At 39.5% G+C, this 24,513-nt stretch overlaps 1 protein-coding gene across 4 annotated transcripts in view; it reads right to left on the bottom strand.

The window, feature by feature from the left end:
* Positions 1–24,513, bottom strand: part of PCCA (propionyl-CoA carboxylase subunit alpha) — a 276,287-nt gene that overhangs the window by 86,343 nt on the left and 165,431 nt on the right. The gene's annotated exons all lie outside the window — the stretch shown is intronic.

The raw sequence follows: 24,513 nt of genomic DNA, 5'->3' as shown, positions 1-24,513 counted from the left end.
TCCACAATCCCAGTCATATAAAATGGTCCCTGTACCATAACACAGAAGTGCTCCAGGTAGGGATGAAAGAACAAGAAAATCTCCATAGGAGAAATTTCTCCTCCTTAGGAGACTGGAGAAGAGCTTAGTGCAATGAATGTAATGACTGAACTAATTTTGCTTCCATATTTACAGCAAACTTTCTGCAAGGGGCATCCCTGCTTGTAAAGAGAGCAGCCAGTCCAAACCGTTCTACCACATACTACAAAGACAGTATATATGCATACACTGTAGAAACAATTGCAGTTTATCTACAATGACATGATATGGGGGGACAATCATCTGATCTCATCTGTTTCAGGAACTGGAAACTCATTCTAAGAAAGAAGATTTAATTTTGACATTGTAACAGCAAGTAGTTGGAAGCACCGCAGAGACCCAAAAGTACACAACTAAAGATCACATTAAAGATTGTGCTCCATACAAGTTTTAACCCAGAAAATAAGAGAAAACATAACTGCAGAAGGCATTCTTTGGAGAACGCCTTCTTAGGAAGGCTGTACCTAAAATCCAGAGAATCAATGCAGCTGGAAATGGGAAATTCAGGAAAAGGTCCATGAAACAAAGCAAAGCCAAAAGAAAAAGGTTAAGACCTTCCTAATATTTTTAAATAGCTTGAGAGGTTCTGTGCAAGTATAGCAACAGGAAATATAATACAGTGCAAAAAGCAGGTAAAATGAAAAGAAGACAACAAAAGTGTTTAAAAGCTGAAAAACACTTAAAAAAATTCAAAAGCAAGTAAGAAACATTGGGGGAAACACACAGTAAAGTTAAAAGAGAACACCCGTAAATTAAAAAATTAATTATGGATACAATAAAACCCCAAAATAGCTAGTGTAATACCAGGTCAAAAAGGTAAGGGACACAGTTTCAGAACAGGGAAATCATAGTCCCTGTCTATACAGAGGCCCTACTGAGAACATCATCTTAACAAAGCTAACTTCACACATGTGAAAAATCAAACAGATCATAAGTAGTAAGGAAAGGGCTATAAAGACCCTGGTACAATCATGCATCTATAATTCAAGGCCTCATTACTCAAAAGGTGGTGAGGAATCAAGAACAGTACAGACAGAGCAAGAAGGATTGAAAAAGAAGGATTGAAAGTGGTCTTGAATATACTGCCATAAAAAACAGCAAAACAGTGAAAGGGTCAGCCTTCCAATCATTAGCGGCAGAACAACATAATACCACGCCATCACACGTGCTTCCCTCTTGGCACCACCATGTCCAATGCTTTGACTTACAGATGGACACTGGCAGAGGACAGTTAAGAATAACAACAGTTTCAAAACCTCCTACATGTGTAATCATCATAGCTCTTGACTGGTGTGAGTAGTAGGACAGAATTAGGGGAAAAAATTAGGATTCTCCATGAAGAATCGTTTAAGCCAATGATCAAGAAATTTCCCTTAGGAACAAATGCCTCCTCTACCCCACTGCTCAGGGCTTCCCCTGTTAGTTGCAGGATGAAGACCCAAAAAAGAAGGTCCCTTCAGATTTTCCTCCACGGTCTCCCCCAAGCAAAAGGATACTGATATTTTGCATCACTATTGCTGCTCTGTTAGAGACTGGGATGACCCAGACCTGAAATCTCAGAGTCAGGGATTGGGCTCCCTTACCCTCTACATGGAGTGGGATACAGCAAAGGACAGCCAGGGAACACAATAACATCCCAGCCCTGATTATTTTCAAAGCACTCCTCACAGTAGAACTGTGCATCAGCCTTACGCACGGTTTGGAATATAGGCATCCCTTAATCCTAAAACATTATTAACAGCATTTAGCATGCTTAAAATACATTTCATTTTGCCCTAACAATAATTTCAGTTTGTCCTGTATTCTAGGAACTTTCAGAGCAAGTTACAGAACTTCCCACTGCACATTATGATCTGTACCAAGTAATAAGCTGTGTCTGTAAACACTCCTTTAAGGAAGCCAGTTAACCTAGTGCTGCACGTACAAAGAATCAGAAGATATGAACTGAAGGTTTGGTTGGCTTCAAATATTTTAAATAAAATTGTTATCTGGATCTAAACAACGCTGAGTGATGCTAGCACGGTAATTTAACTTACAAAAGAATCCAATAAGCTTTTGTGAATGCCACTGATAGAACAGTACATGATACTACAAGAACTATTAGGAAGCTACTCCTTGGAAATGAATGATAAGCACAATTCGCATACAAGCCCCAGTTTTCATAAGGCCATTAAATACATTTCATTTTCAACTTGCCACTACTTGCACCTCCCATAACAATTATTCTCAATGTATTTTCATCTGTTCCATAAAAAATGATTGCTTCTGCTTTACCTAATCCTCTACTTACATCAATCCTATTGTTCATTTCCTTCCCTTTCATCTTCTCCACATTAATTCCCCACATCGCTTTTGATCTAGCTTTTGTTTCCTTTTTTCCCCTACAGATTCTTCCTGATGAAGAATTTACAGCCCTAATGTTCATCTGATGTGTATGGTGATGTTTTATTGATTCACTACACTGTCTATCAGTTCTCTATAATGAACAGCATTATACAAAACACAAGATGGGTTGCCTAAGCCTATAACTTGGATCTAAAAAATCAGTTTAACTGAACTTGAAAAATGCCCTATTTTATCAGTAAATATCCATATTTAATTATAATAGCAAAAGCATATGAAAGAAGCAGCCAGAGAAAACAAACATTTCCTCCTCACAGTCCAAAGAATTACTCTTTGCCATAGTGGCAAGCCAAGTAAATAGAATAATTGCAATTTTCACTGCTGCTAAATAAGAAATAGAAAACCTCTCCAGGAACTGTTCTGTATGGCTGTAATAAATGCCCACAGAAACAAGCTAACCTACATTATTCATTCCCCTACAGAAAGGATGGCCTTTTTAGAACTGGAAAGAAGTGGAGCAGCTGATTTTAGCTGATATAAAGCGTAAGTTATATTTTAAATGGATGCTATATTCAATTTTTAAGGGAAAAAATAGCATTTAGTTCAGATAATTCTTAATGCTGAACAAGTGTTTCACATTCATAAATTAACATCAATGCCCAAGTATATAAACCACTCAAAAATTATTTTACTTAGCACACTATACTTGCTGCAAGACCATATAACCTAAGCTAAGTTTTGTGTCTATTCACTTGTGTCAAAACCAGCCACTGGGTAAAATCTCTAAGCAGAGGCTCCCTTTCTTTCAGCCTCACAGCCCTATGGCCACCTGCAACTACGTTACTTCTCGGGCATTCGGTCTCTGGCCTTGTGAATCTGTATTCCTCACTGCACCAGTAAAGCTTCAACAAAAGAAGGGCTTTAATCACTCCTCACTACATAAAACTTGCAGATGGGAGAGTGGCTTGCAGCTCCCACACCAAATTTAACGCTACTGAAGTTTGTTAGTCTAAAGGAGGCATGTACAGAAACAGCCAAGCCATCATTTGTCTGCAGCAATAGCTAGGAGAGAGACTCTAACACTTCAGCCCAGGCATGATACTGGAAATTCAGATACATTAAAGGTTAATCCTGGATTTTGATTAAGGCCCCTCAGGAATTAAAGATCAACATACCATCTGCATACAACAGAGTAATATCAACAACTCCCATTGCTGGAACAAGTCAGTTTTTCTACATATCTAGGCTGGTTCCTTGGTTTGCAAAGGGAATCATTTGTCAAATTTATCATCACACAGTCACCCAAGATTACACAGAATCACAGAATATGCTGAGTCGGAAGGGACCCACAAGGACCATTGAGTCCAACCCTTAGCCCTGCACAGGAACTTCCCCAAGAGTCACACCATCTGCCTGAGAGGATCATCCAAATGCTTCTTGAACTCTGTCAGGCTTAGTGCTGTGACACTTCCCTGGGGAGCCTGCTCCAGTGCCCAACCACCCTCTGGGTGAAGAACCTCTTTCTAATATCCAACCTAAACCTCCCCTGACACAACTTCAGGCTGCTCCCTTGTGTCCTGTCACTGGTCACCACAGAGAAGAGATCAGTACCTGCCCCTCCTCTTCCCCTCACAAGGAAATTGTAACTGCAATGAGGTCTCCCCTCCATCTTCTCCAGGCTCAACAGACCAAGTGACCTCACCTGCTCCCTCAGCTAATACAGCTTTCCCTCAAGGTCCTTCACCATCTTCATTGCCCTCCTTTGGACACTCTCTAGGAGCTGTATATCTTTCTTATATTGCAGTGCCCAAAACTGCACACAATATTCAAGGTGAGGCCACAAAAGTGCAGAGCAGAGCAGGACAACCCCCTCCCTCAACCAGCTGGTGATGCTTTGCCTGATGCTGGCTCTCCTGACTCATATTCAACTTGCTATCAACCAGAACCCTCAGGTGCCGTTCCGTGGCACTGGTTTCCAACACCTCATTCTTCAGTCTGCATCCAGGGTTGCCCCATCCCAGGTGCAGATGAACTTCTGCATGGTTGGTGATTGCCCAGTCCTCTAATTGTTTGAGGTCTCTCTGCAGGGCCTCCCTGCCTTTGAGGGAGTCAACAGCTCCTCCCAGTTTTGTCATCTGCAAACTTGCTTAGTATCACTTCCAGTCTTGTGTCCCAGTCATTTATGAAGATGCCGAAGAGCACAGGGCCTAAGATGGAGCCCTGTGGAACCCCACTAGTGACAGGTCACCAGTCTGATGTTACCACATTCACTATTACCCTCTGTGCTCAACCCGTGAGCCAACTGTCACCCACCACGTGATGTGTTTTTCCAGTTGTGTGCTGGACATTTTGTCCAGATGGGTCCTGTGAGAGACAGTATCGAGAATTTTACTGAAATCTAAAAAGATAGTATCAGTTGGCTTCCTTCCCTTGATCAGCTAGGTGGGTTACCTTGTCATAAAAGGAAATGAGGTTGGATAAGCAGGACTTTCCTCTCATGAAGCCGTGCTGGCTCTGACCAGTGACTGTGTTGTCTTAATTCCCAGAATAATCTTCTCCATAACTTTACCAGGCACTGAAGTGAGACTGACAGGCCTGTAGTTTCCAGGGTCCTCCTCCTTGTCCTTCAAGATCAGGACAACGTTCACCAGCTTCCAGTCAGCTGGGACCTCTCCAGATTCCCAAGACTGCTCAAAAATCATGGAGAGAAGTTTTGCAATGACATCAGCAGCTCTTTGAGGATTTTGAGATGAATCCCATCAGGCCCCACAGATTTGTAGGGATCCAGCTGGAGCAGCAGATCCCACACAGTTTCAGGGTTGACTGGGAGTTGATCACTCACCATCATGGTCCTCCAAGCTGAGGGCACTGAGACCCCTTTGGCCTGTCATCCATGTTGAAGACAGGCAAGGAAAGTGTTAAACACCTCTGCCTTGTCTCTGTCCCTGTTTGTGAGGTGACCATCCTCATCCTGTAAAGGGCCAATGTTATTTTTACACTTTATATTGCCATTAATGTATTTGAAACAATTCCTTTTACTGCCCCCCACATTTCTGGCAGCTTCAACTCCAGTTGAGCTTCGGCCGCATGAATTTTCTCCCTACAGTGGCAAGCAGCATCTCTGACTTCTTCCCATGTCACTTGATCTTGCTTCCCCTGGGCATACGCATTCCTTTTTTGCCTTATGTCCAAGAGAAGATCCCTGTTCAGTCAAGCTGGCCTTCTGCCTCACCTGCTTGCCTTCTGACACCTGGGAAATGCCTGCTCCTGTGCCCTTAGGAGGTGATGTTTGCAGAGTGACCAGCACTGATGGACCCCAGCACCTGCAAAAAACATTTTCCTTGGGAATCTTACTTACTAATTCCCTCATCAGCCTGAAGTCTTCTCTCCTCATGTCCAGAGTTGAGGTTTTGCTGGTACTTTTCCTTCTGTTCAACGGAGATTTTAAACTTGATCACTTTGTGGTTACTGTGGCCAAAACAGCCAGCAAACTCCACTTCACTCAAAAGATCCACCCTGTTGACAAGCAGCAGATCAAGGAGAACATATTTCCAAGTCATCTCCCTTAGGACCTGTTCCCTGAAGTTGTCATCCAGCTCTTTTAGGAATCTTCTGGTCCAGGTTGTCCCCGCTGTGTATGCTCCCAGTTAATTTCTGGCAATTTGAAGTCCCCAAGGACAAGGGGAGTTGATTTGGAAGTGCTCCCTAGTTCATCAAAGAATAATTCATTGGCATCATCGTCCTGTGTCTATAGCAGACTCCCATGATGACATCTGCATTATTTGTTTGCCCCTTGATTCTTACCCAGAGGCTCTCAACTGTGCCAGCGCCAACTGTGAGCTCCACATGTTCTAATCCTTTTATTACACAAATTGACACCCCTTCGCCTCTTCTGCCCTGCCTATCCCTCCTTAAGAGCCCATAATCGTCCAACACGGCATTCCAGTCACAGGTGTCATCCCACCAGGTTTCACTTATGCCAGTGATGTCACATCTCTGGGACTGGGCCAAAGCTTGGAGCGTGTTTGTTCCTCATGCTGCAGGCACTAATGTAGAAACATTTCAAGTGTAACACTGTAGCAAATACCTTGTGAATCAGTTTGAGGAACCCCATTAGTGCTCATTTCTTCAAGTTCTGGCACACCATCCCATTGCTCATCACTGGTGAGCCTGGTTTTGTCCCTTTCCCCTTTTCAAGCTAGTTTAAAGCTCTATGAGCCCCACTGGCTCCTGTGCTAGAACTGTGTTTCCCCTCTGAGATAGGTGCATCCCCCATCAAGTGTCAGTAGACCGGGTGTTGAGTAGATCATCCCATGGCCAACCTCAGAGCCACTCATTGCCCTGATGGATCTGCCTATTCTTATCAATATTATCCCTTGTTACTGAAAGGATAAAAGAAATTATTACCTATGCTCCTGATCCCTCTACCAATCATCCCAGGGCCCTGAAGTCTCTTTTGATTGCCCTTGGATTTTTCTTTGTTATTTCATCAATGCCAGTTTGAACAGCCAGTAGTGAATAGTAATCAGAGTACATTATTAAGACTGGAGAGTTTTCCAGTAATGTCCTTTACCCGAGCCCCTGGGAGACAGGGATTAAGGCAATATTGGACAAGTTTAGAGAACTAAGCTCAACCATCCTCCCCCTGCCCCAGCTACTGGCTAGGGACAGTCAAACATTCCTTCCTTAAGGAAAACTGAAAAATATTTCACTAAGGGGAAAATACCCAAAACACAGGTTTCAGGTCTCCTCACCTTCTCTTACCTGCTAGGGTTATTTTCATGAAAACAGAGTCTTTGCCCTTAACCATACACATCACCTCTCCTAACCCAAAAATTAAGCTCTCCCTACAACATGAACACTTCACGTCCTCCTGTACAAGACGATGACTTGGCAATGGCACCATTCGGTAAGATAAAACCGGCCACGACACAGTTGTTCTCTAACCTCTGGTCCAGAGTTTGGCAGGTCTAACAAAAAAGCTTTGCAGAAGGACTGGAGAAGCAGAAGAAAGTAACTTTAATGGGTACATTGAAATAATGTCTATTGTCTTTCTACTCAATAATGGTAGAGGAGAAAATATTAATCAGTAAGCTCAGGGATACTTAAGAAACAATAACTAGCAGTAAAAATTCTTCAGCACAGACAACTGAAGTTGACAAAAAAAGCCTATTTTTTCTGCTCTTAAAATGACCCAGGAAACAAAACCTTTCTGTCTAGCTATCTACGCCAATTTTCAAAGCAATCATATTTATTACTGCCAGCTCTGAAATCTGACACACATAGACACCTTTGACAGTTCACAGGTGAAGTGTCTAGGAAAGGTCAAAATACCCAGAACAAACAACAAGACCAGCTGTCAACACCCTAAATGCATAATGAAACTGAAATTTTATAACTACATAATGATGACACAATAAAGCAAAACAGGTACGTTTCATGTATTTATCTTCTCAGCCATCTAAAAAAAAATTTGGTGCATTCCTGAATAATAGTTCTAGAAAAACTGAATTCAGACAAGCTCATTCTGCAACAATAGACCCCATGAGCTGGAACATTCATCATTTGGATTTACTGTTAACTTCTGTTCTCTGCAATGAATGATCTCTACTTTTTCCACAAAAATAGCTTAAAATATGACATATTTTTTGAAGTTATGGAAGACTTCTATTTTGCATTATAACATTAGTTGACTACAAAATAATCAAAGCTTGTAAAGATATATATAAAATGTAATCACCTAGTTATACATTGATCTTCATTGTGGGGAGTTTCCTTGTTATAACCACAACAAAGGTGGTGTCTAATGACAGTAATGGCAAGTAGGACTGGGAAAAATTCATGTTCAGAATTAATGCAAAGAATCTCTCAAAATACCTGGAGCTTGGTGAACTTTCTGTCCAAGAAGATGCCAATTATTACATTTAGTTTACAGGTCTTTGTTTGTTAATAATTTTAATATTTGATCATTTTTGTAGTTTTGCACATCTCTTTACAGAAATCTACTATCTTCCTACACATGAAGTGGTGATTGTTCGGGTTGAATTAGCTTTGATGCCATTAGGAGTGAGGTCCTGGGCACTGATATTTTCTGACAGAAAGAATTCCAGCTTCCTCACAATGGAAACTTTTCATACACTTTTCCTCTGAGCAGCCAGATAATGTAAAACAAAGGAAGGATCTCTCTTTTCAAATTCTGCAATTCTTTCAAGGTACCAAGCCATTACACTACTTGCTACTTAGAAAAGAGAAATGACAATATAGGTACATTAGTATTACATTTCGTATCAAATATATGCCAATTTTTTCATCTTCACACATTTTGTTTCCAGACAAAAGACAGCAGAACTGTCCTATAAGTGATAAAAACTGAATATACTTTCAGTAAAGACACACATTCTGTATCTCTACTCTTGCTGAAGGCGTTAGTTCAGTTAATAAAGTTCAAAATTGCAAAATCCTCCTTACCATTATGTTATGTAGAAAGGAATCTTATGTCTTCAGAAGCTGGGAAATACTGAATAAAGCAGCTCAACTAGACAGAAAAGAGAGGTTTGAAGTACTTTATTCACCTAGTGAACCTAGTTGTGGATTAGGAGAATGTCAAGATGGAGTCATATCAATAGGAACCCTGGTTTAAGTGCTTTTACTTGATCTGTTGTTGGGACTTTGAGGTGCAAGGAAATGGGGACTACTTGGAATTAATCAGTCCTTTCATATGATTCCAAATAGTTATGATTCTACATCTATTTATTGATGCTTTTTCTCCCTTGCAGTGCATCCTAATTATAGCCCTAAAAATGAAATATACATTTTATTCTGTTTGCTCATTGTAGGACCAGTGCAGCCAAACACAGTTGAATTGAGACTTAAATCAACAGGTGTCTGCTGGGACACAAGCTATGCTAAATTAGTTTCACTTTAAGTTTAGACAATCACAAAATCATAGTAGCAGTTTTAGGAGAAAATATTTGAAGGTCTTACAGGTTGTTGCCAGAATTACAACAATTACAGGTATAATAAGAGACAGTGCCCCTACTGCCAAAGAGTATATCTTTACTCCATTTCCCAGACTTATTAAAAATAAAATAGATTTCTTTTATTTTGACAGCCAAGACTAACTTTGACAGTTACATGAACACTTGCAAAGAAGGAATCTGCCAGTCTCCCATCCCCCTGAAAACAAAACACCTTCTCCCTTGTCAAGCTTCCAAAGGTTTAAGATTTGCCTGAATGCAGCCACAACACTGTTCCAGTCCCTTTAATTCAGCTTCTCAGTGCAGAATCCATTTGTCAGCTTCTGGTGTGAATAGTTCATAGTCAGAGACTTCTCTCCTTGAGAAGGTATCCTTTGTCTTTTCTTGAAATGACAACTGTGCCATTTACATAGATGCTGCTGCTGTGTTGCTGATCATGTTAAGAGCACGCTTTTCCACAGAAGTGGTTTCTGAGACTTGATAATGACAGTGTGGTATCCTTCAAATCAGATAAAGCTGCCTTTCTGACCCAGCTTGAACCATGATCTCTTCATAGGGCTGCCAGCATCCCTAACATAAAAAGCTGGCAGCTCTTGTTACACACTGATTATGGTTTCAGCCCTGATGATGAAAAGAATCTCCAATAAACTCACTACTAAGAGAGCTGGAAGAGAAAAGGGAATTTCCAACTTTCACTTACTCTGACAGAACCTATTTCTTCCTGCTACCTGAACTCAAGCCAGACCAGAGTAGGGGGTGTCGCGTGCAACACGCTCTTCACGCTCAACAGGATCTTTGCTTTTATACACATACAGATGTGTGGATGCTGACATTAGGCAGACAGACACCAGCCACCAGACAAGCTCCTTCAGCGATGAGGATAGATCTCATCTTTGGCACAGAGACAGCAAAGTACAACCCCTACAAGGAATTTAAAATGTTACAATTGACTTTTCCATGGTCACTCAGGAATCTAGGGAGAAATAAAAAAGATGGTAACTCAGGTGTGCTTTAACTAAAGAAATCATTTTATATACTTTTCCACAATGAATTGTACAGCTTCTACAACACATGCATGTTGAAGTGCACTTCTACAACATGAAAGTGCATGTTGAAGCACTTTCATGGAAAAAAACATTTATTTCTGTGGAGAAAAACCTTGGTCAGGCTTTTCCTGCAAGACAAACATGCTTCTGATTCATGAAGTTACCAGTGCCAGACAATCAGCAGTTCCTCAGTGAGAAGAGACCCTTTAGTGTCATTAGAATCCTTTTACCAATCAGCAAGTAACGACCAATTAAAAGAACATTTAAATACTTTCTCATGCAATTAAAACCACTGATCACCTATTTCCAGTAAAATGGATAACAAAATTATCAAGCTGCATGTACCATGAAAATTCAGTAACAGCACAAGAATTTTAGCGCTTTCCATGATCCCAAATAAGCCATTTCATTGTGTTAGTTCTGATACCTAAACTGTCAATAGCCCACATCTGTATAAACCAGTTAAATGAATGTATTTTTATTTCTTTTAAGCCAAACGAATATTTAAAGTCTTCACCAGGAGAGGATAACATTCTAATACATCTTATTGGTATTAAGGGAGCCAAAGTATAACAGGCAGTGTGGAAAAAATATCAAGATACCTGTTGAGGAAGATGACAAATAGCATTAAAGGCTGGCAAACTCAGCTGGAGATAAAGAGTACCTTACAGGTGAAAGGCTCAGACATCTCTTTTCTTCCCAATGTTAATTAATCTTCTACGTGCTTTGCACAGATTGGGTTTTAATGCCATTATTTAACAAGAAAAAAATTTAACACAGTAACATATACTCTGAGATTATCTGAAGTCATGAAGCTGTATCTAAATCTTATTGTTCCAAAAGTTACTTGTGCTTTTTTATTTACTCTTTAGACATTTCTTGGGGATAAGACAAAATTTCAAAATTTATATTAAGCTTTTTTTCAGTACTGGTACCAATGACAGGAACCACTGATAAAGATTCAGAGATAAACTGCTACGTTCCAGTGCAGATACAATACAGGTTAGTGTTGTATTAAAAAGAAGAGAGAAAAAAGAAAAACAAAACAAAACAACTGATGATAGTTTAATTGAAAAAAAACAACCAAACTATATCATGTGGCACAAAACAATTCTTGCTTTAATATTTTTAAAAGATAATTAAGTTTAAATGAAAGAGAAAATACAACATTATCAGATTTTGAAGAACGAATACAACATGTCAGCCCATGTTGTTTTTAATTCTGATGTAGAGAAGATGAATAATACTTTAAAATTCTAATTTTAAGTACTGAAATATGCTGGTAATTAGTAAGGCATACAACAGAGATGAAATATAACCTCAAAGACCAAATGAGAATTTGTACTCTGAAGTCATTTCATCTGTTAATCACTCCAGCTAACTGTACCAGAAGTAAACTTGCTAAAATGATAAACTAATGGAGACCATTAAAAAATTCCAGCTAGAGAATAAAAAAAATAAAAAAACCCCAGCATATATCCACAGAAAGAGTCAGGCAGATTTAGGAAAGCAGATTAATAGTCCCAAATGACTGAAAAATGGCAGAGTTGCATGCAACATTGAACATACTTTCTACTGCCATTTTCAAAGCCATTTTCCACCTCTTCTGGAAAGCACTACTAATGTTGAACTTTCCGGGACACACCCTTAGCTATCGAGCCCACTTCTGCTGGGAATCTGAAGTGTTCAACAGATTCAGAGGATCCCACTCTGTAATACCCCTAAAAGCATTCATTCTTTTGGCCACCTAGCACTTGAGTTGTTTCAAGCACATTTTTACAAAGCAAAGCCACATCTCGTGAGTTGGGATTTACGACATAAACTAAAATAAAACAAGAAATGAATATTCGTACTCCACATGGTCAGCCAGAGCAACTCTAAATCACCAATGGTTCACTCTGGATTGCAGATGTAGCCCACATGATGGGCCAACGTGACTTGATCTCACCATAGACTTTGGCTGCATAGACTGACAAATTCATTGTGACTGACAGTGACCATTCCCTTGGCCCTTTCCCCTCTACTTCCATTAACTCACCTATTTTGGGTGAGTTTTCCTTTGCAAAGGACAGGAAAAATCCATTAGCTGTGTAAGGGAGGGGATCTATTTCTCTTTTTTATCTTAGGAGTTGCTGCTGTCTTTTTCAGAGGCATCCTATTCTGGCTGGTTTTGTTCTTGGTCTCTTCAACTGTTGAACAAAGGAGGCCCACGCTTCCAGTTTCCTGAAATCTGGATATACTATCTCTCTCTATCCTTCTCTTCATTTATTGCTCTTTATCTTTAAACAATAAAATCAGTCTTCATTCTTGCTTATTGCATATTAAATGTTCAAGGCCAGGTTGGATGGGGCTTTGAGCAACCTGATCTAGTGGAAGGTGTCCTTGCCCATGGCGGGCGTGGGTTTATATCTGTGTGCGGAACTAGATCTTTAAAGGTACTTTCCAACCTATACCATTTTGTGTTTCTATTATGTTGATTGGCGATCAATGTAGTTTCCCTTTGACCATTTAGATGATAAAACTAATACAAAAGACCCCTGAGTTACACAAAATTATGTTTGTTATAAATTAACAGTGTGCAAAGCTCAGCATCATCAAAATAAAGATGCCAGTTTAACCATACACCCTTTTCATTAAACTATTTCCCTCCTCCCCCCCTATGAGCTAGAAGAAAATATTAAATTAAAACAAGATAAACTGTGCATGCAAACTAGTCTGTTACCGTCAAACAGCTGGGCTGCTCCAACACTGACAAAGAGGTCACGGTGTGAAAATACACAGCGATTACAGCAATAAAGGAAACAGCTGATAGAGGTTAGGTGGTGGAAACAAGAGGGCAGTCACAACAGAAAGACAAGGTTGGAATGAAGACAGGAGCATGGGAGGAGCAGAGGAAGAGCCTGCCAAAGGCATGGGTCTGGGACACAGAGCTACAGCATGAGGGGGAAGGGAAGAGCCTTAGTGCCAAAACTGTCTAACTCCTCCCATCATCACACTGCATTTTCAGTTTCTTACAACTCAGATGGACTCTATTTAGGCTCTACAGTCATTCAGAAGTGACTTCAGAGAAATATGCAGTCATTTCTGACATAGAACCAGAATATGTTTTTGGCCACATTACTAAATTTTATTGACTTTTCTATGAAAGGCTGACATATCTCCTTTATGATTTGGAACAGAGGCTTGAAAATCTGCCTGGGAAGTAAAATTGTAGAAATGCACCTCTACCATTCTCTTAAAAGCTGCATAAAACTTTGGATGAGTTCTTTGCATTTCAAAAAGCAAATCCTATCTATATCTGCAGATCGCTACACTTCATGACTACGGTTCTGAAAGACTCTTCCTTCTACTCAACATATACCAGCCAGGAGTGAACACAGCTTCCCCTGAAATTGTGGGTTTGGATTGCAGAACACCAGGTAAACCTAGTAAGATTGTCACCTCCGATATTTCAATGCTTACACCTGCTAGGGCTCAGCACTAAAAGAAGCGACATAAACAAGCAACAAGGGCACCAAGGGCACTGTGACTGGAAAAAGAAGACTGGGACAAAGATTGGAAATGTCAGGGTGCAGAAAAGATGAAGAGGAAAATTTGGAGCAAGAAGGTGGGGAGGATTCACTGAGCAAGAAGACTGAAAATGGAGAAAGGAAACTGAATAGTAACAGAAACATATGAAACTTAACTCGGAGAATGAAAGAGATGGAAGCATGCACTGATTGTGCAAGCAACAAGGGCTAAAAGTACAGGATGAAGGTAAAGTGAGAACTACCTAAAGAGTGAGATCTTAGAAGAAGAGCTAACTAGACAAATTGTAAAGTAGAAGAAATGGCACAAGCAAAACCGACACTTAGGCCCTGGGAAAGGAAAATGGAAATGAGGACCAATACATGGATGAAAGCCTGGGGGCCTGTGGAGCGGGGCACAGCTACATAGGAGAAGGTACTGTAGAAAAGAACCAAGGTTGGATCCTAAGTGATGTGGAAGTCCAAAGGGGAGACTCAGACAGGCTAGACAGTAAGCATGGACCAGGCAAGATGTCTGTGGAGTGGAAACTAGGACTAGCCAGAAGAATTAAACCAGAACAAAGCCAAACTCAGAAGAGGCAGGACCTGAAAAATGGCACATTAGTAGCAGTGAGCAAAAAGAAGTAAAGAGACAGAAAGCACAGCTTTTGAATGCTTGGCCACCTTTTAAGAATAGAAACTTCCAGGCAGTGGCTGGACATCACTTACTGATGGGAAGCAGAGAATAAAATCTTTGGTTTCTCCTTTGCTTGCAGGTGCACAACCTTTTGTGTTTGCTTTAGTAAACTGACTTATCTCAACCTACAAGTTGCTTTCCATCTTATTCTCCCTCCTCTGTCCAGCTGAGAAGGGGGAGTGATAAGGCAGCTTGGTGGATACCTGGCATCCAGCCAAGGTCAGCCCACTGCACTGGTGCATACAACATTACCTGAAATAATTCTAGAATTATGGAGCTATAGGTCTATTTTGGTTTCCAGTTGATTTCAATTTATTGTACGTCCTTGAGATCTATAGATTTTTATCTGGAACATGAAATATACCATTGGCAATAGATTATGACTACTTAAGTCATATTCCTTTTTTCTTCTCTATAAGCCACAGACAGTGATGCAATTTATTATTAATAATTTAAACTAATTTCCCTCCTCCTGCATCCAGGATAGCCTCATTCTCTTCTTAACCCTTTTGGTAACATTACTTTTAGCCTGATCTTGAAAGGAAAAAAGAAGTTAACAAAATGTACTATTTGCAAGTCCTTCCTCTAAATCCACACCACATATTCAACTTCTGAACCCATTAACTGGTCAGTATTAACAACACATATTAAAATCCCTTTAAGTTTTATGAAAATGAAAAGCTGCACAGAGAACAAAATGAGTGTTCCCATTCAGCTCTTGGACAGACAAGGACAATTTGGTTGTCAGCCAGCAGCTGGACTGGTCAACCTGTGAGTAAATACATGGCAGAACCAGTCCTGCTTTCTGGCAGGACAAATAGGGAATGTGACGCCGCCATGGACAAAGAGATGATTTTAAAAAAAGAGGGTGACAGTGAGAGGTAATTGGAGGATATGACTGGGTAAGACTAGGGGCAGGAAGAAGTACTGTACTAAGAGTTTCCTAGCAGACACAAAAGTGTGCTGGAGGTACTGATGTGGACAAGTAATGAGGATCCAAGAGACAATCCGGCAGACCAGCCAGTTCCACTAATGTGAGACTGCTTATGGCCCACCATATCACACTCTTATCAACATGTCCTGAGTGCCACCATCTGAGGCAGTTGGGCTGGCCTGCCCTTCCTTCCACAGGGAAGACAAGAGGCGACTGGCAATTGCCAGAGGCAAAACCAACTCAGCTACATTGCTGGAGAGCAGAGAAGTAAAGCCAACACCACGAGCCTGTCCCTGCAAACTCCCCTTAGTCTAAGTGACATCTTGGCTGCAAAGCAGCCAGTGGGGGATAGACACAGGCAGAGCATCTTGCCTTCCTTCCACTCATTTTCCATAAACATCAATCATAGCTGTATCCAAGTATCATACCCTGGATATTTCAGTGATTAATCTGACACTTACCACTACAGCTTTAATGATATCCTTTATTGTAGACGTGTCACAACAGGGCACAATGCACTGTTAAGTGGAGTTGCATGAGCCACCTCTAAGCAAGTTATTACAATTAGGAGCAGTACAGTTGCATTAACACAGCACTGCCCAAACTAGGTTAGTTAGCATAGGTTCCTTTGTGCTCTACTAAACTGTGCCATGTACATGTATCCCAAACGGGGAACAGCACAATGTCTCTTGAGTGACTTCTGTATATAAATAACAAATAGGACTGCTATCCATTGATGGGTCTAATCATTTGTATTTCTAATCTTAATTTCCATCCTCCCACAACCCAGGTTTCCTGGTTTTATTAGAACATCCTGCTTGCATTCAAATCTTTGTTACAATGAGCTTAATGGCCAGACATACAGCTGTACCACTAGTCTCGTATAGCAAGATCTATTCCACAGATCTCTGACTTCTACCAATAGCCAACACTGATACTGAATGAACTCTCATGAACAAAGCTATGTTTTCTTAATAATAACAGTTGTATAAACATAAGGTCTTCTCAGTTAAAGGGAAACTAACATCAAAAAGCAGTAAAACATGGAACCCTAAACCCTTCTTTCTTTGAAGAAACACCTTTGAAGCGAGGTGTTTCTAGTTATGGGTGAATGAAATGAGAATTCAGCTGCAACAAACGGACATCCAGTCTGTATGAAAGACTAATTAGATCCATCTGAGAAGCTGTGTCTAAAACTGCTTCATATATTTCAAAGGAAAGCTCTTCTAGTCTATCTTTTGAGAAGACTACATCAAAACATTTAGTCACAGCTGACGCACGTCTATCCACTACAGCAGCATTATTTTTCATAAGCCATAAAAAAGCTACATTTAAGTAATGTTAACAGTCTGGCTTACTTAAAAATTAAAGTAAATGGAGGGAAAAAAGTGGCAAAGAAATTTAGAGCTAAGAAAGCAATTCAAAGCAGCAACGACCTTATAGTTCCCCCTGATGTCAAAGCATCATGAGATCCCAAAGTAGAGTCTTATATTGAATATTAAATGTGCTGAGATTTGCTTAGAGAACAGAATTAAAGATGAAGCACCACCCAGGAGCTGCAGAGTTAACTACAGCTTTTGAGGTAATAAGCCAGGCTCTTATTTTAGCATTCTTTTAAATGTAACTATTGCTACTGCCAAACAATAGTTTTGGCTCCTCCAAAGGAGGAGCTCACATTTTTTAATCTATTCATTATACAAAATTTGGGGAAAGGGGCTGGGAACCTGGAAGGGCTTTTAGAGGCAGGAAGGAGTTGGTTGGGGTTTTATTTTTTTGTTAGATGCAAAACCAATGGTAAAGAGAAGCACACAAGTGATGTTCACATAAGCACTGTTTTTAGAAACTAAAAAATCATTATATGAGTACTGTGGTGCAGCTTCTCAAGTGTGGCACACACATGAATTGAAGCAACAGCTGTGCCTCAAGGAGTTTTCAGTCTTACACCAGAAGACCACAGGAGGACTGGAAGGATAGCAGGAAACATTTAATGCTGTTATGCCAGAAACAAGACTTTTTGAAGAAAGAAAATTGTATGTTATTGCTCTGTATTGTTAGAGATTTAATTTATATTTCTGTTCACTGTTCACTGGAAATCCTGGAACTTGGATCATGACCCATGGCAGAACATAGTCTCCATTTTCATAACACAGGAATTCATCCTATGAAGCCACATGTGGGGGTAAAACTTTTCATGAGGTAATTTATAATTAGTCATTGTAAAAACCTAGCCCCTTCTGCCTTCTAACTTTCTATCTTTTAAAACAATGAAGTCTGATTCTTACACAAGGAAAATAAACATCCAAACTGACCGCGCCCACTTTTAAAATATTTTGCATTTTAGCATTTCAGACCTTTCATTTCATTTTCTTTTTAAAAATTTCTTGTAGGCTACATACTAGTGCTAGACCATATGTTTCTGTGAGTTTTGTAGCAGAACAACAAATCTCAAAAAACTACTATGACCAAGCTATTCACTGTCCTGACATAGAGGGGAGAGCATATTTAAAGCTACAAAATGAATGCATTACTTTTCATGTAATTTTTAATTCCCAACCTTGAAGGTATTTTTCTATATGCTTATGGAGTACTGTGTAAATAAATTAATTTAAGACATAGAAACCCACACCGACAATCTCTCTTTACAAATCAAATATGTACCATCATATATTTATTGTTAAATCTGTACAATCCAGATATACTCTGCCTCTCTTTGCTTAGTGCACAAGCACACCTAACACAAGTACAAACAAATAATATATATTTAATATTTATCTAAGCATTTTTACTTCTATCTTATCTAACATCTCCCAGCATCTAAATTCTCCGAGACACTCAATGCAGCACAGTGGAAATTCATACCAGAAACACTGAGTTCACAACAAGATACTGAGGCCAAGGCCACTTTGATTTAAAAAACACAATGTCAGCAGTCACAGAAACGTAGCAATTAAAGCCCTTGCCCACACAGTCAAAACTGAGGGATCAATGCTCTCCTCAGATTGAAGGATTCAAGTACACAGTGCTTGCCTCCCAGGAGAAACTGTCCCCACCCCATCAGGATAGGACGGGTCACCCTCCACCCTTCCAGGAAATCTGTCACTACAGAAAAAGGAATGCAGGACCTGTAAAGCCACAGAGCCCATCAACAAGCAGGAGCACTACTATGGCCAGTGACAATGGTAATGCTTTGCAAGGGTGGAAATGCTGGGTTATGGTCTCAGCAGAGAGGCAGATTATCCATACCACATTAAAGTGACATTCTACAAAACACGCAAGTCTTACAAACAGAAAAGGCTCCAGATTCAAACCTGAATTAGAAGAGTAAAAGTAAGTACACAACCTCTAGAACAGTAGTTTCTATACATGTACAATCTATAGAGCTCTGCACATGTACTGCAATGAAGAGTTTGTGTGCTACTCTGCAAGCAAAATGTAAACCCCATGGAAAAAGGCAGGAAAAGTCTTCTGCTTACAGCTGTAAGGATTATCTAGCTGAGCTGTAAGGATTATCTAACTGATCCGCCCCCTGCCCTAGTGGCTTTACACATACACTTTCTCTTCATTCAAATTAATATTTGGACATGGGAATAACAAATATATTTTAATTCAAACATATAACATATGTAACTACATATATATATTTACAACTAGTCTAACCAGAAAATCTGCATTTACTGCTTCTGGGGATATATGTTAATTTGTATCTCAACTGGTTGCCCCTCTTATTGTTTTAATTCCTACAGGTATTTGTTTTTCACTCCTATTAATCCAGCACTCATATTTCTTTCATATGACCAATTAGTTATTATATGCCTGAAGCATACCAAAAATGTAAAATACTAGTAAAATACTGGTATTTTATTGATTCTTTTAAAAAGGTTATTAATTTTACAGGGATTGGGCTGGGCAATGTTATTCTTCTATATAGACTACTATAAGACAGAACTTAATACGCACTGAATTACTATCCTGCTCCACTCACATTTGTGTTTGAGGAATTAAATGTGGTCTAAGTTTGCTTACAGCAACTTCCTATATCATTGCTCTGATTTTACATTATACTGCTCCTTGTTACACGTGATGTTTCACATACTTCAGTTTGATTTTTGGGTGGTATTTCTTCCTAAGCATTTTTTTCCTCCCCCCCCCAGAAGAGAATGTACAAAACAATGAAAAATTTTCCTGAAGTAATTTTGAAATCCACTTACCCCTCAATCATGAAATTTACAGCAAATGAATAAAAGCAAAGCTCTCCTAATTAAATGTTTATTATATTTTAATTTGAAGCCAAAGCTTAACCATAACTAGGTATACATGAACTCATTAACTAAATTAAACCATTCAAACAACTACTTACCTACTCTATACTGATCATACAGGATGTATTCAAAAAACGATGACAGTAATTAATGCCTTAGATTTTATTTTATGCTCTCATTTTATACTATATATTTTCCCTTGGAAATATTAAGAGGTACACAGGTCAATTTTCCACCTACATAGGTATCTAATAAATTATTTATTTCTCAAGAAAAAGACAGGGGAAAAACATTGGGTTTTTCCTAAACATTATTAAAACATTTATTAATCAAATTTCTCACTGGACTGAACAAGGTTCACAAATTTTTCATAGAAATTTCATGTCTGTACTACACTTATCTGTTCTTAACTTTGGATTTAGGATGTGATCTGAGGTTTTGTGAAAATGGTAGCCCATTCTAGTAGCAATCTGAATAAAGGAATTTAGCTTTCTCTACTCCTCTTATTCAGCATTTGACCTATACAGGTCCCTCTGGAAATATATCAAATTTCCATGTGCTCAAAGTAACTTCTGAACTATTTCACCTTATGCTTTTTCTCCACCCTACCCCCCCCCCAAAAAATAAACAACTTCAATGATAAGAAGCTACTTTAAAACTGAAAACATCTGGAAATTCTTTGTCAACTAAACAGATGAGAAGATGAGGCTAAGTGGTCTGGGAAGGTATGCATCCACTACTGAGATGAAGAACCCTAACAGAAAGGATTGTTTTCAAGCATGAAAAAGCACAATAACGACGACTACTTGCAGAGAAATCATGCAAATCAGCAATAAAGAATTCTCAAGACAAGACTGCCATACCATAGCAAATAATCAGAAAATGGATGATTGTAGCAAAAATGTTTTCAAGAACTGTATTTATTGCATAGAATGCAGCTACAAATTCCTCACTGAACAAAAACAGGTTGCAAAGAGGGTTGGAACTAGATGATCTTTAAGGTCCCTTCCAACTCAAACCATTCTATGAATAAGCAACAATGTCACCATCACATGGAACCAGACCATCCTTGGTGACTGACATGTCTTTGAAGGGTCAATTTAATGTGCTCCAGGGAAACCACACATCTACCAGGTTTGCTCAATATTTGTAGGTTCCCACTTGCTTTTGTCTCTCCCACACTTCAGTACTCTGCAGAACATTCAGGCTTGGTAAAGAAAAACAGACTCCAACCTTCATCAGCAAAACTCAATTGAGTCTTCGTATCAATGAACTCACAAAATAGACACATTTGATAGTCACACGGGCAATTGAAAATGGCAAGATGGAAAAGACTCCTGTTTGTAACTGACCTAAAGATGCCACAGTTTGGTGGTGGGATGCTTCTGCACTTCATATTGTTGTTTTGCATTAGTCCCTTGTAAAGGAGAGTAGTCTTCCTTCAAATTCTATTTCAGCAGTAATCTTGATACTAAGATCTTTAATTCAATTCATGGGAGGAAAATTTTTAAGCATATGAAGAACACAAACCAAAGCCCAGAATCTGACCGTCTGTCCTCCAAAGAGCTCCAAAGAGCATGTATGACAAGCAGTTAGCTTAAAGGCTCTTCTAGCAATTAAAATATAGAACAAAAGAAAAAAGAATTGCATTCACATTAATTTAGTTGGCACATTCTTTGTACACAAGCAAGCAGGTCCCATGAAAGTTGCTAAACTTTAATTCTCAAGTCAGGTCATTAGACTCTTTTAATTGCAAAAGCATTTGTTATGTTGGCAGGGTATCCCCAAAAACAACTGTCAAACTGAAAATTCTAGTACAGAAATTTCATACAAATTTAAGTACTAGCCTATATGTTGCTGGCTTCAGAATAAAAACAGAGTTACTTCTATTTTAAAAGAAAAAATATCAAATTAGGATTCACAGAAGTTTTTAACCTCCGCTGGAATCTCAAAAATTAATATTTTTGTCTGCACTGCTTCAGGAAAATAGCATTGCTCACTCCTGACCACTTGTTTTTTTAAATCCTTCAGTTTGGGAAAGCAAGGCTGCTAAAGTGGCCTAAAGCCAGCCCCCATCAAGGACTTGTTAAAAATAAAATGGTTAAAAACAGATGGTTACAAAATTCAAAATTCTGAAAAATAAAGAGCAGCAAAGAGCAGTTAACACTGCACAATTCATTAACAATCTCATGATAAAAGTAGAAAACCACAGATGATCCACAGACCGAAATGCTGACGAATGATCCGCTCGAAACAGCGGGAATCATGGAAAGGCCTGCTGCTCACACCCCCTGCACAGAGCACCAAGCACTGCACACTGTGAGGTGGTGAGGTTTCAACTGGCAAGAGTAGAAGAGTTACAGAAAAAAAGAAAAGAGTCACTGTTGGAAGAGTCCCTGTGGTAAACAAAGTAAATCAGGATGTGAATGCTGCTGCTGCAAAGCACAGTTTGCAGCAGGAGTAAACTTCTGAAGGGGAATGTGAAGGTGGCCCTCCTACTGGGCTATCTAACTGCACCACATATTCAGCTATCTTTGTCTCAAGCCACAAGGGGACACAACTCACAAAGGCAGGAGCCCGCATCACACCAACTTAATAGCAAAAAGTAAACGCAGAAGTTCAAAAAGTGAGGCTTGTGTTTCTGACAGCAAAGTTAATAAAGCAAGCTTTGAATTTCCCCCTTTTTTTTCCTGATGGTGTCTTATACCACCTGATCAGAAACAAGATTTCTCATTCCTAGTCTTGACTTTTCCTTCTTTGAAGTTTTAAGGCAGTTGTTTTTCCTTTGTAAAGCTTTGAATAATAATTCAGATTTTTGACAGTGCTGTATTTACTATACACTCTTGTCTGCAGCACAATCATAGGAGAACACAAGCAAAAATAAAATTATTAAAAAAGAATAACATGTCCTCTGCTATTTATCCTGTAACAATGAAAATAAGTGTAACTCTAAACAACCCCGGTATTCAAAAACAGTTGTATGCTTTTTACAAACCCAAGCTTTGGAGCAAATTTTAATACACTACACCTAGAGGTTTAAGTGAGACAGACTTCTGGTTATTGTGCAATCCACCTACTGTGATTTATTTCACCATCTAAGGAATTTTCTAGATGCAAATAAACAAGGAATTATCTCTCCCCAAGTCTACAGGCTCGGTAAGGGTAGAATGAAAATGTAAAAGCTGCTGGTGCAAATCCCTCTGGCCCAGGCTTCAGGTATGCAGTCTTCCCACCCGGCACCCCTACTTTCTCCCTAATGCTTAGGCACCCCTTCATCTGTGACAGGGGTGCAGTAACATCCTGCAGTAACATCCTGCAAGGACACAAGGACACAAGAAGGTACTTTCACATTTGTTATTGTCTGAATAATAAACCACAAAGGATCAGAAATCAGACTCCATATATGGCTTGTTAAACTGGGTTTATACCAGCTGTAATTCTCATACTGCTCCAAGACATCACAAATGTTTAGCAGTTCCACATAAACTGAGAGACAGGTTTGGACTGTGGTATAGGTCAGAACTATTTTCTCTATGCTAAAATGATAAGCCAGCAGTAATAGCATTACATATTCAGCATCCCTTCTCAGAGTTCACACCTCCTGAGAAACTCCATGCAGTTTACAACTCTAAGAAATGGAACATAGGAATAACTCATATGCAAGCTTGTGTGTTCAGTTATCTACACAATCCACAGAGTCAAAAGCACAAAAGGATGCTTAGGCCTCCTCTGTCTGTAAACTTTCCTCAGTCCAATTTAAAGATCTATCTCTTGAATTATGTAAGCAAGTATAAGCAAGAGCCTAGGTAACTAAATGCAACTCAAATCTCTCAAAAAACACGTGTGCACATATGCACACAGATGCATGCTTGTGTAATTAGCTGTGCTAAACAAAGCTCCTAGTTTGGGGAGGTCCAGCTACGGGGATTAGATTTCTGAGCTCACAGCAGCAAGGGCCTGTGCAACACTCACAGTGACCAGCAGCCACCCTGTACCACCCTCGCAGGAGGCGGCAGCTTCAACTGACTGCTGTTAGACAGCAATGCTGCATCAAAAAGGTGGAAAGGCCGAGGGCAATGACTGCTCCTGGAAGGGCACAAACCAGTGCCAATCCAACTCTAAACTGGTCTGACATCTGGCACAGGTGTTTTGTTTTTTGAACGGGTTGTATCCAAGTTCACAGGATGCCCGTTAGGAGCATTATATAAACTCAATTCAGGAAAAAGCTGACATTGCAGACATGGCCTTTGCTTCTGAAGCAACATTCCACAAGTAGGGCAAGCGTCACTGCCATGGAACAACACTGTATATCAGGTACTGAGTAAACAGTTGCTCAAGACCTCCTAGAATTCTTTCCAAAAGAAAAGTCTCACATTCATCATGAATATATGTAAAACGCAGCGTGATGGAAGTACAGGTAGTATGAAAAAGGATATTAGTTAGGCATCTTCTTGCCCCAACGAAACAATTTTTTAGAAAAGCTAAGTTATCATGACCTCAACTTACATAAGCAAAAATAACCACCTAAAAAGGTGACCAGTTTCAACTGAAAATTATGTCTTCTACATTTAAATCTCAGTAGAGCAAAGCAAAAGTGAATCACCGAGACAATATTGTTTTCATTATACAAAATAAATATTTAAATACCTTTTTTCAAAGAAATCTCATTATTC

Source organism: Pseudopipra pipra, chromosome 2 (assembly GCF_036250125.1).
Source record: "Pseudopipra pipra isolate bDixPip1 chromosome 2, bDixPip1.hap1, whole genome shotgun sequence".
NCBI classification, from domain to species: Eukaryota; Metazoa; Chordata; class Aves; order Passeriformes; family Pipridae; genus Pseudopipra; species Pseudopipra pipra.
Note: the sequence above shows the minus strand (reverse complement) of the source record. Positions and strands in the feature narration are given on the sequence as shown.